At 44.7% G+C, this 18,257-nt stretch overlaps 1 long non-coding RNA gene across 1 annotated transcript; it reads right to left on the bottom strand.

Moving 5' to 3' along the window:
* Positions 1 to 11,779: 11,779 nt before the first annotated feature.
* On the bottom strand, positions 11,780 to 14,028 carry LOC141229219 (uncharacterized). Its single transcript, XR_012295948.1, has 3 exons — positions 13,962 to 14,028; positions 13,578 to 13,670; positions 11,780 to 11,867 (listed from the first exon to the last, which is right to left on the bottom strand). It is a non-coding gene; the product is annotated as an uncharacterized lncRNA (long non-coding RNA).
* Positions 14,029 to 18,257: the final 4,229 nt, after the last annotated feature.

An 18,257-nucleotide genomic window follows, 5' to 3' on the forward strand; every position in this document is an offset into this window, starting at 1 on the left:
CCACTTCTGCAGGTAACGGCTGCCTACGTCGTACTGTGCTCACCAGCCTCTGCTCCCACCTCCTGCTCCCTCTTCTTCTCTCACTGAACTGTCTTCTCTTTTAGTGCTTGCTGGGCCTCACAGGCTAGGCCCGCCTCCGGAGCAGAGCTCCACAGAGGCCCTGCTCTGTCACTTCCTCTCTCAGACTGAACACTGATCTAAGATGGTGCCCACCTTTTATACCTCCCTCTAGGTGCACCCAGGAACTACCTCCTCCCTGCTCCTGCACTACAGGGTTCCCACTTCCTCGGTGTTCCCTCCCCCCACTCCAGCCAGGGACAGGGACTGTCGTGCTCTACTTGGAGCATATCGGTCGCCCTGCCCCCTGGAAATCTGGTGTAAAGCATGCAGGTGTCAGGGTCCTGATCCACACTGCATCCATACCTGAGAGTGAGATATCGCACATCTGGCTGAGATGCAATACCTCTGTAGCAACCGAGCCCTCGGGGTGCTACATATACACCCAGGCCAGAGAGCTAATTAGCAAGAGAGAGGTAGCCACTTGGTCCTAAAGACAGCTTCTTATCTACAATCTTATCTTATCTGTAATGCCAAACGTAGAGATCTCCTGCAACCCACTGCAGGGCGACTGTTTGTCACCTTTGACACACTTGCGATAGTAGCCCCCCCTCTACGAGTGGCCTCAGGACCGGGTTTCTCAGGAAAAGAGGTGTGGAATGAGCTAACCAATCTGGGAACGTTCACCTCTGACGCTGAAACTCACATCCTCTCCTCTGGACTATGGCCTTTTCAGTGCACCAAGTATTGTAAAGAACAACATTTGAGATGAGAATCTACAATCCTCAAAATCTGGAACTCCAGATTACCATCAACCAGTACTGGGGGCGGTGGTAGACTTGAGGGTTCAAGAGGTTCCACATACCTTTTGAGTAAGGATATGTGGAACACATTGTGGACCTTTAAGGGCCTGAGGAAGTTCAAGATGAAACGCTGCTGAGTTAATGACGGTGGTTATTTTATAGGGCTTATTAGCCTAGGTCCCAGCTTCCAAGAAGGAACTTTTAATCTTATATTCGTGGTAGACAACCACACAAAATCATTCACATTCAGGTCCAGACCTGGCAAGCTTTTTCTGTCGGCCATACGTTTATACCTGTTTCACATGGTCTTTAAGTTTCAAAGAACACCCTGCCATATGGAGGAGAGCAATGATGTAAACCGTTCCTCCTCAGAAACTCATGAAGCTCTTCCCCCACTGAAGGTACCAAACTGTGGATGATAACCATATGTACCGAAGAACGGTGACCTGCCAGTGGATTCTTGACGATGATTATTGATGGCAAATTCTGCTGGCGGTAAGTAGGATGTCCAATCCTCCTGATTTTCGGAAACGAAACACCTGAGGTATGTCTCCAAGTTCTGATTGACACGCTCGGTCTGACCATTCGACTGAGGGTAGAAGGCAGATGAAAAGGACTGCTGCACCCCTGGTCGAGAACAGAATGCCTTCCAGAACTTGGAAACAAACTGGGTCCCCTGATCAGACACCACATCAGAGAGAACCCCGTGAAGCTTCACAATATAATTTATGAACACCTGAGCAAGTGTCTTGGCATTGGGAAGTGCAGGTAATGCGACAAAGTGAACCATTTTACTGAACCTATCTACTACCACCAAAACCACCGTTTCACCTGCAGAAACCGGTAGGTCAGTAATAAAATGCATGGACAAGTGTGTCCATGACCTACTAGGGATAAGTAGCGGAAGAAGAGTACCAGACGGAGGGGTATACGAAACCTTAGAACGCGCGCAAATACTACAAGCAGCTAAGTGTTCAATTGGATCCCGATGCAACCCCAGCCACCAAAAACGATGAGAGAGGAGGTCCGCAGTTGCCTTACCACCTGGATGCTCAGCAAGCACAGAGTTATGATGTTCCTTGATTACTTTGCGGCGCAGGTCAGATGGTACAAATAACTTTCCTGAAGGGCAGAAGGCAGGGGCGTCCCCCTGAGCCTCCAACACCTCACCGTCCAGTTCAGGATAAAGAGCGAAAATGACTACCCCTTTCTGTAATATCAGGGCAGGGTTCTCATGGTCACCACCACCAGGGAAGCTCCGGGACAAAGCATCAGCCTTGACATTTTTGACCCCTGGACGAAGAGTGACAACAAAATTGAACCCAGGGTTGAGACATTTAGCTGACTGGAGATATGACGGGTTCTTATGGTCAGTAATAACAGTAATAGGATGGACAGCCTCCTCCAACTAATGTCGACATTACTTGAACGCCAATTTGATCGCCAAAAGTTCCCTATTACCCATGTCCTAATTTCTCTCTGCTGAAGACAATTTTTTAGAAAAGAAGGCGCATGGATGCCATTTACCAGGGGATGAACCCTGAGACAACACAGCCCCAACCCCAACATCAGAAGCATCAACCTCCACATTAAAGGGTTGAGAAACATCGGGTTGACTGAGTATACATGCAGTGGCAAAATGGTTCTTTAAGGAAGAAAAAGCCTGGAGGGAAGAATCAGGAAGACGGTTTGGATCATGGATGGTAATTTGATGTAATTCCCGGAAATCTAAACAGGGACGTAGACCGCCATCTTTTTTCTTCACAAAGAAGAACCCTGCCGCCACTAGCGAAGATGAGGGTCTGATATATCCCTTCTCCAGACAAAGGAAAAAAAATTACAGCTTTTTTTTTTTTTCTTTTCAAAACGTGCTCGGCCGGCTATAATGTCACGCCAGGAGTTAGTGCAACACAAAGGGAAAAGGGAAAGGAGGAAGTAGAGACCTCCTAGTATGGTCTAACGTCACCCTGTCTTAACTACCGTACCTATATTGCCTCTTCAGCAATCACCGTATGCGTGCCTCGCCCTACTTTCCCTGGCGTACGGCTACGGCTAGGGATGGAAGGAGATGAGAACTAGTCAACCTCCACTAAACACTATAGACAACAAGAGAAGACAAAACAGGGGAAAATTGCTTAGCTTTAGATGATTTCAAATATACACATGGCCTCAAGCTCCAGAAAGGATGAAGTGCTGCTCCTGATAAGCCTCACAAGTAGAAATGAATATAGCCGGCGACTCCCTCTCAGACACACCAGGTATATATACACCCAGGCCAGAGAGCTAATTAGCAAGAGAGAGGTAGCTACTTGGTCCTAAAGACAGCCTCTTATCTAAGAAGCTGTCTGCAATGCCAAACGTAGATGTCTCCTGCAACCCACTGTAGGGCGACTGTCTGTCACCTCTGACACACCCGTGACAAAAGCTCTGCAACTCCAGCAAAGATAAACACAGCCTTACTAGCAAAACAACATAACAAAAGATAAACAATTGCACAGTCCATATGTGTATGTGCCATTCACCCACACAGGTTATGTCCACCCTTCAGCTCTGTCCTGAGCTATGGCTGTCCAGCCTGGAGACCTTGCCTCTCCAAACACAACACAAAGAAAAAAAAACAGGACTGAACATTTAAAGCTTGCTCAGCCACACCCTGAGGAGGAGATATGGGGAATGACTTCCCTCCCATCTCTACATCATTCCCATAAAACCACACCCTTTAAAAGAGGTAACCCACAGCATATAACATGCTGGCAGAGATTCAGTAGGTCTCAGTTCACACAGGAGAGAATCCTGAGTGACGCATACCTCCCCTCGCATATAATACCAGTGACTCTGTCACATATTCCCCCCCTCTGCCAAAAGCTGGGGGGCACCTTCAGTCACCCAGCAGGGAATTCTGGAGAGGGCAGTAGCATTAGCGTGTAACTTCCCAGGTCTATGCTCCATGTGAAAATTAAAGTCTTTGAGACCTAAGAACCACCTAGTTGCTCAGGCATTCTTACCCTTCTTTTCCCTCAACCATCTCAAAGGGGCATAGTCTGACACCAATTTAAACTTTTGGCCAAGTAGGTAATATCTTAGCGTGTGTATGGCTGATTTTATGGCTAAGCATTCTTTCTTCACAATGGCATAATTTTTCTCACAGGATGAGAGCTTCCGGCTCATATACAGGATGGGATGCTCTTCCCCATTTATCTCCTGTGACGGCACGGCTCCTAGGCCAACTTCTGAGTCATCTGTCTGGAGCACAAACTCTTTAGTAAAGTCTGGTGCAACCAGGACCGGCTGCTTACAGAGTGCCAGCTTCAGCTGTTGGAACGTCATCTCGGTTTCAACCGTCCATTTCGCCCTCGTTGATTTTGTGCCTTTCAGAAGGTCCGTCAGTGGTGCGGCAATCATAGAAAAATTTGGGATAAACCGCCGGTAATATCCCACGATTCCAAGAAACGCTCTCACCTGCTTCTTGGAGAGCGGTTGCAGCCAGTTCTGAATTGCCTCGTTCTTATTGACCTGTGGCTTAATTTCGCCTCTCCCAACTACGTAGCTTAAGTACTTGGCCTCCTTTTTTTGTTATTTTCTGTAAAGTAGTTAAAAATTATATACATTTCTCTTCATGTTTTGAATTAGAAAACAGTGTGTAATGTTCCCAATGCTGGAAATAAAAACTAGTAGAAAGATTTTGTGCTTAACTCATGTTTTTGGACACACTGCTATTGTTTTGAACACTACTGTATTAAAACGAAATCTGTGTTCTAAAAGCCAAGTAGCGCTCCTTCCTATCCAACCCCTGCTGTGTGCTCAAACATTAGTGTACAACCACATATGGGGTATCACTGTGATCGGTAAAAATTGCATAACAGATTATGGGGTCCATTTTCTCCTATTACCACTTGTGTAAATTATAAATTTGGTGCTAAAACAGTATTTTAGTATAAAAAAAATAATTTTTTGTTCTCACGTCTGGAAGTTATAAAGTTTTGTGAATCACCTGTAAGTTAAAAATACTCAATACATCCCTAGATAAATTCCTTGAGGGGACTAGTTTCCAAAATTGGGTCCCTTGTGGTGGCTTCTGCTGTTTTCGCATGTCAGGGGCTTTCCAAATGCGACATGGCCTTCACAATATATTCCAGACCAATAGCTCTCTTTCCTTTCCTAGTCCTGCCATGTGCCCAAATAGAAGTTTTTGATCATCGCGTTATTTTTTAACCTATTGTCCATTGTGAAAATAATCAATTTGGGGCTAAAACGTCATTTTTGTGAAATAAATGACAATTTTCAATATGACGACCTAATGTTAACAAATTATGTGTAGTACCTGTGGTTTACAAATGCTCACTATACATAACCCTGGATAAAATCCTTGAGGGGGGTAGTTTTCAAAATGGGGTAACTTGAGGGGGGATTTCCACTGCTTAGGCACATCAGGGGCTCTCCAAACGCGACATGACACCCGCAGACCATTCCATCAAAGTCTGCTTTCAAAAACGTCACTCCTTCCTTTCCGAACCCTGCCATGTGCCCAAACAATAGTTTTCCCCTACATATGGGATATCGGCATACTCAGGAGCAATTGCACAACAAATTTTTGGGTCCATTTTCTCCCATTACCCTTGTGGGAAAAAATTTGGGGCTAAAAGTATATTTTTGTGGTAAAAAATAGATTTTTTTTTATTTTCACGGCTCTGCGTTATAAACTTTTGTGAAGCACCTGGGCGTTCAAGGTGCTCACCAGGCATCTACATGCATTCCTTGAGAGGTCTAGTTTCCAAAATCGTGTCACTTGTAGGGGTTTTCACTGTTTAGGCACATATGGGGCTCTCCAAACGACATGGCGTCTGCTCTCGATTCCAGCTATTTTTGCATTCAAAAAGACATTATGCTCCTTCCCTTCCGAACCCTGCCGTGCGCCCAATCAGTAGTTTTATCCCACATATAGGGTATTGGCATACTCAGGACCAATTACACAACAATTTTTGGTGTCCATTTCTCCTGTTACCCTTGTGAAAATAAAAAAAATGGGGCTAAAGTAAAATTTTTGTGGAAAAAATGTTTATTTTTTCCTTGCCATTGCTTTAGTTCCTGTGAAGCACCTGAAAGGTTAATAAACTTCTTGAATGTGGTTTTGAGGAATTAAGGGGTGCAATTTTTAGAATAGTATCCCTTTTGGATATTTTGTGTCATATATGCCCCCCAAAGTCAATTCAAATGTGATGTGGTCCCTAAAAAAAATATTTAGTAAATTTTGTTGTAAAAATGAGAAATCACTGGTCAAATCTTGACCCTTATAACTTCCTAACAGAAAAAACGATGTTTCAAAGAGGACGCAGATGTATAGTAAGCATGTGGGAAATGTTATTTATTAACTATTTTGTGCGACATGACATTCTGATTTAAGGGCGTAAGAACTAAAAGGTTGAAAATTGTGAAATTTTAAAAATTTTCGCCAAATTTCCGATATTTTCACAAATAAATGAAAGTCATATTGAAAAAATGTTACCACTATTATGAAGTACAATATGTCATGAAAAAAACAGTCTCAAAATCAGTGGGATCCGTTGAAGCGTTAAAGAGTTATTACCACATAAATTGACATTGGTCAAACTTCAAAAATTTGGGCAGGTCATTAAGGTCAAAATTGGCTTGGTCACTAAGGAGTTAAGGAAGATTTGGCGGTATGAAACATGTTGTTGTTTTGCTTTAATAATAATAATAATAATAATCTTTATTCATATAGCGCCAACATATTCCTCAGCGCTTTACAATTCAGGTCCATATACAACAGTCATAAGTAACATAGCTAAAGATAATACAATAATTACAGCAAAACTAATGAGGACCCTGCTGGTAAGAGCTTACAATCTATAATGAGGTGGGGGGACACAAAGTGCAGGGGCTTATTTACAATGATGGTCCGCCATCTTGAGGTGATGAGGGAGAGATAAAGGCTGCAGGAGCTGTCACCAGCCAGGATTTGTAGGGGTTTTGGGTGCGGTGGAGTGACTTATGTTTGGAGAAATAATGAATGGGCTATAAATATATAAAAGGACTTTGATTAAGGAGCGTGATAGGCCGCCCTAAACAGATGTGGTTTTAGGGAGCACCTATCTTCGAGGAGTTAAGACTAAATCAGGGCCGGCGTCAGCACCCGGCGCACCCGGGCAAATGCCGGGGCCCTGAGCAGGCAGAGGGGCCCACTGGCGGTCACGCACCCCGCTGGGCTATGGGCGGAGGAGAGCGGTGTCAGCGCCCGCCCTTCTCCGCCGCTTGCTCAGGGCCCCGGCAGCTGGATACTTACCTCTCCCCGTGCCGCCGCAGATCCGCTGTCTTCCTGCTCTGCGCTCCCTGTGACGTCTCAGGTCAGAGGGCGCAGTGACACCTTTACACCGCGCCCTCCCCTGAGCCATCACAGGGAGCGCTGAGCGGGAAGACGCCGACAACGCTGGAGTCCGGACCCGAGCAGCGGCAGCAGGTGAGAAGGGAGGTGAGTATTTGATTTTTTTTTTTTATGTATGGAGGCATGGGGCATTATAAAGAGGGGGGGGGATTCCTGCATGGGGCATTATAAAGAGGAGGGGTGACAGCCTGCATGGGGCATTATAAAGAGGGGGGGGGGGATTCCTGCATGGGGCATTATAAAGAGGAGTGGTGACAGCCTGCATGGGGCATTATAAGGTGGGGAACAGCCTGCATGGGGCATTATAAAGAGGGGGGGGACATCCTGCATGGGGCATTATAAAGAGGAGGGGTGACAGCCTGTATGGGGCATTATAAGGTGGGGAACAGCCTGCATGGGGCATTATAAAGGGGGGGGCAGCCTGTATGGGGCATTATGTGGGGGGGTAACAGCCTGCATGGAGCATTAAAAGGGGGGGGGGCTGTATGGGGCATTATGTGGGGGGGAACAGCCTGCATGGAGCATTATAAGGGGGGGAAACCTGTATGGGGCATTATGTGGGGGGTAACAGCCTGCATGCAGCATTATATGGGGGCCAGTATCCTGTATGGAGCGTTATAAGGGGACCGGTATCCTGTATGGAGCGTTATATGGGGGCCAGTATCCTGTATGGAGTTTTATAAGGGGACCAGTATCCTGTATGGAGCGTTATATGGGGGCCAGTATCCTGTATGGAGCTTTATAAGGGGACCAGTATCCTGTATGGAACGTTATATGGGGGCCAGTATTCCGTATGGAGCCTTATATGGAAGCCAATATTCCGCATGGAGCCTTATATGGGGGCCAGTATTCCGCATGGAGCCTTATATGGGGGTCAGTATTCCGCATGGAGCCTTATATGGGGGCCAGTATTCCGCATGGAGCCTTATATGGGGGTCAGTATTCCGCATGGAGCCTTATATGGGGGTCAGTATTCCACATGGAGCCTTATATGGGGGCCAGTATTCCGCATGGAGCCTTATATGGGGGTCAGTATTCCGCATGGAGCCTTATATGGGGGTCAGTATTCCGCATGGAGCCTTATATGGGGGTCAGTATTCCGCATGGAGCCTTATATGGGGGTCAGTATTCCGCATGGAGCCTTATATGGGGGCCAGTATTCCGCCTGGAGCCTTATATGGGGGTCAGTATTCCGCATGGAGCCTTATATGGGGGTCAGTATTCCGCATGGAGCCTTATATGGGGGTCAGTATTCCGTATGGGGCCTTATATGGGGGCCAGTATTCTGTATGGGGCCTTATATGGGGGCCAGTATTCCGTATGGAGCCTTATATGGGGGCCACTATTCTGTGTGGAGCGATTCACCGGTTTCTGAGCTATTGTGGAATTTATAATAGATATCACTCATGTAATGTAAGAAGTGAAATCTTTGCATTGTACTAATATATATATATATATATATATTTCTCCGCCGTGTCTCTGCATCATGAATCGTGGTATGTGTTAAAGGGGCCCACTGAGACTCTTTCGCCCGGGGCCCAGAAAAACCTGGAGCCGGCCCTGGACTAAATGAACAGGTCACCAGCCAATATCTGTACATATGTACAGATATTAAGTGCTGGGGGCAAAACTTAGATTAGTGACATGACTTGATAGTCTTGCTAAAAATTATCTGTTTTTAGTGAACACTTAAATCCATAGACAGTAGGAATGAACCTGATGCACTCCTGAGAGCTGGTGCAGCACAGAAAAAGTCATGGACGTGAGAGTGGGAGGTCCTGATTATGGAGGATATTAGTCTTGGCTCATTGGAGTGTAGATATGGTAGTAGACTGACATATGGGAGGAGTTGTAGAACAGTGCAGCACTGTGGAGAGCTTTGTGGGAGAGTGCAATGACTGGTACTGTGGAGGCGCCGGTGTAGCTGCTGGACAGAAATATGAGCCTGGCTGCTGCATTCAGAATAATGACAAATGCATTTAGTGTTAAGAAGCACAATTAGTGAGTTACAATTAGTTGTGAACTCAAGATGAAAAAAAAATCAGAGCAACAGTAACAGCTTTTATTTTTATTTTTTTATTATTAATAATAGGATAGAAGGTTAAGACATGAACAAAACCATGAATATTATTAATAGATGAAATCATAGTCATGAACACAGCTGGGGTCAGATACCAGGTGATCAGTAAAAGCCAAGTCAGGCGAGTAGTATGAATACCGCGGAGCCTGATGATAGAGGCGAAACATATCCGGGTAAAGATGTTCCAGTGAGAAGGCCACAGGAAGCTGGTGAAGGTCCTTCTATACAGGTTCAGCAGTGATGGTGGATCTGCTGCATTTCTGGGCGCTAGATGCGGAGGTTTTCAGTCTTTTAGATGATGCTGGGGGAACAGTGACAACATGCACATATCCGAGCAGCCCTGGACAATCCACGCCGGCAGGATGATAAGATCCGGCGGAGGAGGGAACCTATGAGCAGAGAAATAAATATAATGTAAGTAATGGGACTCCGTATTACATGATACCACTGCGTGGACACTGCGGCCAAACGGCAGAGGAATCTTATCATACAGAGGTCAGGGATCATGGTTAGCCATCATACATGCGACAATCCCATCACTGACAGATGACATCTGCTCCACATGAATTATTCTCACTGACATCACACAACATAGAGCTGATTCTCACACTTACCTCGTCTCCTTCCTCTCTTTTCTTCATTTTCTGAGTTTTGTTCCTGTGTACTCAGATTTTTTTCAGATTTCCTTTCTTTCTGAGCTGGAAATTCTGATCAGAAAGTAAAAAAAACCCTCAGTAACAATATATTCTTATAGGATCTGCTTTGTATTTATAATGTAAGTAAAGGAGCTGATTCTCACACTTACCTCGTCTCTTTTGCCTCTTTTCTTTATTTTCTGAGTTTTGTTGCTCTCTAAGCAAATACAGCGAAGATTTTCTTTTCTCGAGAGCTGGAATTTCTGATCAGAAAGTAGAAAAAAAAAACAGTAACAATATATTCTTATAAGATCTGCTTTGTGTCTATAATGTAAGTAAAGGGACGACTAATTACTTGATACTACTGTGCGGTCACTGTGGCTGAACGACAGAGGAATCTTATTCATAAAGAGGTCAGGGATCATTGTTAGCCATCATATATGTGATGGTCCGTACTGGACATCTAGTGTCTCCCGGAAGTCTGTGTTACTGTTTTGGTTCAGCAGTCCGAACAAAGCTTGTTGAAAGGATGCAGCACAGCCATTCAATAAACTTTTCTGGTGTGGGCACTTCAGGCCCCATCACAGCCATGCCAAGTATTGGTATGCCTGTGATTGGCCGGCGCAGTATAAAGGGGACCCCATGTCATTTTTGGGGGTGCACCTCCCTTTAATAATCAGTGAAGGCTATGCAGACAGCCGTGAGCTGATATTAATAGCCTGGGAAGCTTCATGGACATTGGCCTCTTCCCAGAATAATAACACCAGACCCGAGCTGTCTGCTTTCCCTCATCTGGGCATTTTTTTATTTTATTTTTTTAATTATTATCTAAATACATGTACAGTAAGCTACACACACACTGCACTAAATTATATATCTCACTGACAAATTTCTAACTATGCACAGGCACCGGCTGGTGAATACCGTATTTTTAGGACTATAAGACGCACCTAGGTTGTAGAAGAGCAAAATAGAAAAAAAATGTAAGCAAAAAATGTTGTCATGCTGCCCTGTTAAGGGGGAGGGGGTCTGCTGCTGACACTGTGTAATGTACCCCACTTCCGTTAATATACCCCATCCTGGTATATATGGCCCCCTCCTTCCTGTTATATGTGGCCCTCATCCCCATCCTGATATGCAATGGCACCCCAATCCACCATCCTGGTATGCATGGCACCCCAATCCCCCATCCTGGTATGCATGGCTCCCTCATCCCTCTTCCTGGTATGTATGGCACCCTTCATCCTGTTATGTATGGCACCCCCGCACACCCATCCTGGTATGTATGGTACCTTCATCCCTCTTCCTGGTATGTATGGTACCTTCATTCCTCTTCCTGGTATGTATACTATGTATGGCACTATTCATCCCTGTATGTATGGCCCCCCTCATCCTTCATCCCTGTATGTATGGACCCCCTCATCCCGGTATGTATGGCCCCCTTCATCCCTGTATGTATGGCCCCCTCATGCCACATCCCTGTATGTATGGCCCCCCTCATGCCTCATCCCTGTATGTATAGCCCCCCTCATCCTTGTATGCATCGCCCCCCTCATCCTTATATGCATGGCCCCCATCATCCCTGTATGTATGGCCCCCTCATCCTGGTATGCTTGGCACCCCCTGATCCCTGTCACGCTGCTCATAAAAAAAATAAACAATCAAACTCACCTCCTCTCTCCTCCAGCGCTGTGTTCCCCGAACATCCACGGGTCTGCCCATCCCTAATAACAACTGCTCCACATGAATTATTCTCACTGAATGACATCACACAACATGGAGCTGACTCTCTCGCTTACCTCGTCTCTTTTCCCTCTTTTCTTCATTTTCTGAGATTTCTTGCTCTATACTCAGATATATTGAAGATTTTCTTTCCACGTCAGCTGGAATTTCTAATCAGAAAGTAAAAAAAAGCCCTCATTAACAATATATTCTTATAGGATCTGCTTTGTGTCTATAATGTAAGTAAAGGGACGACTTATTACTTGATACTACTGTGTGGTCACTGTGGCTGAACGACAGAGGAATCTTATTCATAAAGAGGTCAGGGATGATTGTTAGCCATCATATATGTAATGGTCCGTACTGGACATCTAGTGTCTCCCGGAAGTCTGTGTTACTGTTTGGGTTCAGCAGTCCGAACAAAGCTTGTTGAAAGGATGCAGCACAGCCAATCAACAAACTTTTCTGGTGTGGGCACTTCAGGCCCCATCACAGCCATGCCAAGTATTGGTATGCCTGTGATTGGCCGGCGCAGTATAAAGGGGACCCCACGTCATTTTTGGGGGTGCACCCCCTTTTAATAATCAGTAAAGGCTATGCAGACAGCCGTGAGCTGATATTAATAGCCTGGGAAGCTTCATGGACATTGGCCTCTTCCCAGAATAATAACACCAGTCCCGAGCTGTCTGCTTTCCCTCATCTGGGCATTTTTTTATTTTATTTTTTTAATTATTATCTAAATACATGTACAGTAAGCTACACACACACACACACTGCACTAAATTATATATCTCACTGACAAATTTCTAACTATGCACAGGCACCGGCTGGTGAATACCATATTTTTCGGACTATAAGACGCACCTAGGTTTTAGAGGAGCAAAATAGAAAAAAAATTTAAGCAAAAAATGTTGTCATGATGCCCTGTTAAGCTGGAGGGGGTCTGCTGCTGACACTGTTATAGGGGTAATGTACCCCACTTCCGTTAATATCCCCCATCCTGGTATATATGGCCCCCTCCTTCCTGTTATATGTGGCCCTCATCTCCATCCTGATATGCAATGGCACCCCAATCCACCACCCTGGTATGCATGGCACCCCAATCCCCCATCCTGGTATGCATGGCCCCCTCATCCCTCTTCCTGGTATGTATGGCACTCTTCATCCTGTTATGTATGGCGCCCCCGCACACCAATCCTGGTATGTATGGCACCTTCATCCCTCTTCCTGGTATGTATGGTACCTTCATTCCTCTTCCTGGTATGTATGGCACTCTTCATCCCTGTATGTATGGCCCCCCTCATCCTTCATCCCTGTATGTATGGACCCCCTCATCCAAGTATGTATGGCCCCCTTCATCCCTGTATGTATGGCCCCCCTCATGCCTCATCCCTGTATGTATAGCCCCCCTCATCCTTGTATGCATCGCCCCCCTCATCACTTATATGCATGGCCCCCTTCATCCCTGTATGTATGGCCCCCTCATCCTGGTATGCTTGGCACCCCCTGATCTCTGTCACGCTGCTCATAAAAAAATAAACAATCATACTCACCTCCTCTCTCCTCCAGCGCTGTGTTCCCCTCTGTGCTGGAATATTCACTGCATGCGTGGGGAGCAGTGACCACTCATTTTCCCTAATAGTTTGCACGTGGTAGCCGCAGCGCGGCTCCTGCTGCGCTCAGCTGTCTGTGTGCCCGCTATTAAAGTCCCATGAATATTCACCACATCCCGTTCGGGTTCGGGATCATGTTAGGGTAACATTCTTGAGCCTGATGGACCCGAACATCCACGGGTCTGCCCATCCCTAATAACAACTGCTCCACATGAATTATTCTCACTGAATGACATCACACAACATGGAGCTGACTCTCACACTTACCTCGTCTCTTTTCCCCCTTTTCTTCATTTTCTGAGATTTCTTGCTCTATACTCAGATATATTGAAGATTTTCTTTCCACGTCAGCTGGAATTTCTAATCAGAAAGTAGAAAAAAGGCCTCATTAACAATATATTCTTATAGGATCTGCTTTGTATCTTTCCTGCATATAGTAGAATTGTTCTACTCCTGTCCCCTATACATCTGGTAATCTGGAAAAGCTTTACAAAATTAGGCAAATGGAGATACAGTATGGGCCTATGGGCAACATAATTGGAATCCATGAAACATGTATAACATAGAAGACCACTAACAAAAATACCATATGAAAATATTTGAGCCTTGACATCAACATTCTCATTTTTTGTGCTGTAGACATGTACATACCTGACAATGGGGACGAGGGTGGCAAGCTGGTAATAGCATCATCTCTAATAGACACAGGAAAAGATTCTTTCTGCCTGTTTGGAAGAAGATAAACGTGTAAATTACAAGTAAATTCGGTATAGAAGGGGTTGTCTCACTAGATTAACATCAACAATAAGGCCTATTAGGATATATAACAGTTATGGTAGGGAAGGTTTCCTACTGAAAACTACCTTCTATAAAGCAGAGCGAAAAACCACTACCAAGAATGGCTGGCATGTAGTACTACATCTCTCCTACAGTGTGGGCAGCACTAAAAGTGCATGACTAGCTGCAATTATGGGCTGTCACCACCAGAGGTTTCTGAAGCCAAAAGCACAATGACTGCTAATCACGGGCGATGCATGCTGTATTTGTTGTTATGGTGTTTATGTCCTGTATTTGGGTTTGTGCATATATGTCAGTATGGAGCTCCCAGTAATGACCCTAGAATCTACTCACATTTCTGAGATGCTTGTGCTGGATGCCGGGGTACACTCTGGAGGGGACTTGGGATCCTCATTGTTCATCCTCCTGGTAGCGGTGGTACAGAGCTAAATGCGGACAACAAGAAGATATTAAATACTTTTTTTTTACTTTTAGAGGTCTTTTTTTTACATATTTTAGATTTATTGTTCTCATACTTACTTTAGAAAGCTTTTCAGAAGAAGATGTAAAATTCTGGAAGTTAAAGCTCTCATTGTCCTCCTCATCCTCTGAGACGAGATGTTTGTTTATATCAGAGTGATCTACCAGAGATAAGTAATGAAGTATTATTAGAGATTGTTAGTTTAGCACAGTCACCATTTATCCATAATATTAATGGGAGCCAATTGTCTCAAATTATGGTAGACGAGACAAAGAGCTGCTTTGTCTAGATGACGTCTCCTTCTACTTACTGATAGGGGAGCTTGTGTCCACGTCTGACAAAAGCTGAGGAACGTACTCAGGCTTCTGACTTAAAAGGTTGTCAAAGTCTACATCACTCAGGAATGGATGACCTTTGATCTGAAATGCTCCTGCTGTAGAAGACAAAACAAAAGTATTGCGGATATTGTCAGAGACTGCTCCATATCTGAACTGTTTAACTTAATCTGAACTAATGACATAACTGAGCAAACATGCAGGAAATATACTGAAAGTCATATTATGGCAAACTAAAAATGGATGAGCTGATAGAGAAGTGCTGAGTCTCATGGACTTGAGCGATATGTCCTTGGTGTAATAAGTAAACTGTTACCTGTCCCAAGTCTTTGTGCAGGAATTTTTCTGAGCAGTTTAGTGATGAGGTTCTGAGCAACAAAGGGAGGAACGGGATTACAATCCCAAATTACGCCTCCTGTTATATAGAAAAAGACAGAAAATGAAACCTCTTTATTGGACTGTACGATAAAGCAAAGGAAATAAGTAAAAAAATGTAACCAATCAAAGCTATAATCGGATTATTCTACTTACCTGTGACAACATTTTCATAAATCTCAGTTGGGGAATTTCCATAAAATGGAACCAATCCCACAAGAAATTGATGTAGTATGATCCCCATTGAAAACCAGTCAACAGGTCTCCCATAGCCTTTTTTCAGGATGACCTCTGGGGCTACATAATATGGGGTGCCACAGACCTGGAAACCAATAGAAGAAAGAGATGAGATTGATGATACCATTAATATGACAAGTTCTCACCATAAAAACACAATGACAGAAGATAAAATATCAGTGGAAAAGTTCTCTAGGAATGAAGAACGTAGAGAAGAAGCAATAGTGTGATGAGATTTGTAAAGAACAAGCTGGGTTTCTGTAAGTGATGCTGACCTCATGGTCCCGGAACTCTCTGGTGATGTCCTCTGTTAATTGCTTGTAGATGTTGGTTTTTGGTATCATGACACCAACTTTTGAAAGCCCAAAATCGGTAACTTTAATGTGTCCAGCAGATGTTATCAGGAGGCTGCGAAAAAAAAGATGATTTTAGCCTTACAGACTATATGATAATAAATAATAACTTTCCCTCCTTATTATACTACAGGGGCACTTACTTCTCCGGTTTCAGGTCTCTGTGCACCACACCACAGCTGTGCAAGTATTCCACTGCAACAACCACTTCTGCAAAGTACAAGCGGGTCAAGGGGACAGATAAATGACCCCTGGTGTTTAGAAGGGTCTGACAGTTTCCACCTATAGAAAAAAAGGAAATATGACAGGTGAGGGGTTTATAAATCAGATCCCTGTGACGAATAATGAGAAGTCAGCAGATATATTTGGCAGGAGAGAATATATACAGATGTAAAGGATAGTGCACATAATATTAGACAAAAGTAGTGGTAAAATGTGGTCCTTAACTAATTACATAAATACATGTCCCACTCAATATGAGTGGCCGCTCACACATAATTTTGACCACAACATAGAATGAGGATCCCCACACAGAATAAGGACTCCCACAGCACACCACTCAGTATGAGGACCCCACTCAGTTTAGGGGCATTCACAGTCGGCAACTCAATATAGGAGCATTCACAGTCTCCCATAGCCTCTCACACAATATTATGTCTCCCACAGCCCCCAATTCAGTATTATGCCCACCACCAGCCACATCACTCAGTATTATGGCACCCACCAGCCTCACTATTTCATATTATGGCCCTCACCAGCCATCTAATCAGTATCATGGCCCCCCACCAGCCCCACCAATCAGTATTATGGGCCTCACCAGCCCTCCAATCAGTATCATGGCCGCCTCCAGCCCCACCACTTATACAAATCAGTATAGTTGTTCCCACGAGCCTCTTAACTCAATATTATGACTCCCAGCAGCCCCACCACTCAGTATTATGGCTAACACAAGCCTCACTACTCAGTATTATGGCCCCCATCAGCCCCATCACTCATTATTATGGACCTCACCAGCCCCACCACTCAGTATTATGGCCCTCACCAGCCATCTAATCAGTATCATGGCCCCCACCAGCCCCACCAATCAGTATTATGGGCCTCACCAGCGCTCCAATCAGTATCATGGCCTCCACCAGCCCTACCACTTAGTATTATGGCCCTAACCATCCATCTAATCAGTAAAATGGCCCCAGCACTCAGTATGATGGCCCCCTCCAGCCCCATTACACAGTATTATGGCACCCACCAACTCTCAGTATTATGGCCCTCACCAAGCCTCCAATCAGTATCATGCCCCCCCATCTTCCAAATCAGTATGATGGCCCCCATCAATGCTCCAATTAGTATGATTGGCTACCTTCAGCCCCCTATTCAGTATTATGGTTGCCACCACTCAGTATAATTGTCCCCACTAGCCCCCAGCTCATTATTATTGCTCCCTTCAGCCCCACCACTCAGTATTTTGCCCCCCTGAAATCAGCATGATGACCCCCACCAGTGCCCCAAACAGTTTGATTGGCTACTGCCAGCCACCCATTCAGTATTATGGCCCCTGCAAATACTAACATAAAAAAGCACTACTCATCTCACCCCATTCCCCAGGCATTCTGGTCAGTGCAGTGTGAGTACTGAGTCGCCACACTACAGGCGTGATGCTATTGCGACTTTTCACCTTCAGTGCACAGAGTCTCAGACTCACCACAGGCTGAATGGTGGATCAGGGAGCTTTTGGCTTCTTGATCCACCATTCTGTTCAGCCATATTCGCATTCTGAGGATGTGGCTATGCTGAAATTTTGATGATAGGATCAGGGATGGGAAACAAAGCAAAGTGGTGCAGGACCCCTCCGACTCATGGGCCCCATAGTACCCGTGCACACAGATCAATGAATTTCCAGGTATCTTGGTAATATATAACCTATAGTAAATTCTCTGTGGGGATGTAGCCAACCACTTGGACAAATCCTAATTATATGAGCGGTGATAAGATGTAAGCAGACATGGATTGAATATAATATAATGTACATGTCCTACCTTCTACATACTCCATAACCATACACAGGTGAGATTTAGTTGGAAAGGAGCAGAGCATGGAGACCACAAAGGGACAATCAGCGAATGTTAAGATGTCCCTCTCCAGAAAGGCCAATTCCACTTTTCTTGGAGTATCCAGGTTCTGCTTGGCCATTTTCTTCATTGCAAAGATCTGGTGTGAGTCTTTATGGTGCACTAAGTATACGGCCCTGGAGAAAAGGAGAATCTATGGGTTATAATGAATCCTTATTAATAGTCCATCTATAGAAGTCATTACATGATCTTCTGTACCAATTCTTGAAATCTGTCCGTCACTGGATATTCATTTCAAGAAATTAATAAAATAGCACTTTCTA

The sequence above is a fragment of the Phyllobates terribilis genome, unplaced genomic scaffold (genome assembly GCF_046119375.1).
Source record: "Phyllobates terribilis strain yellow unplaced genomic scaffold, ASM4611937v1 Scaffold_459__1_contigs__length_1442029, whole genome shotgun sequence".
NCBI classification, from domain to species: domain Eukaryota; kingdom Metazoa; phylum Chordata; class Amphibia; order Anura; family Dendrobatidae; genus Phyllobates; species Phyllobates terribilis.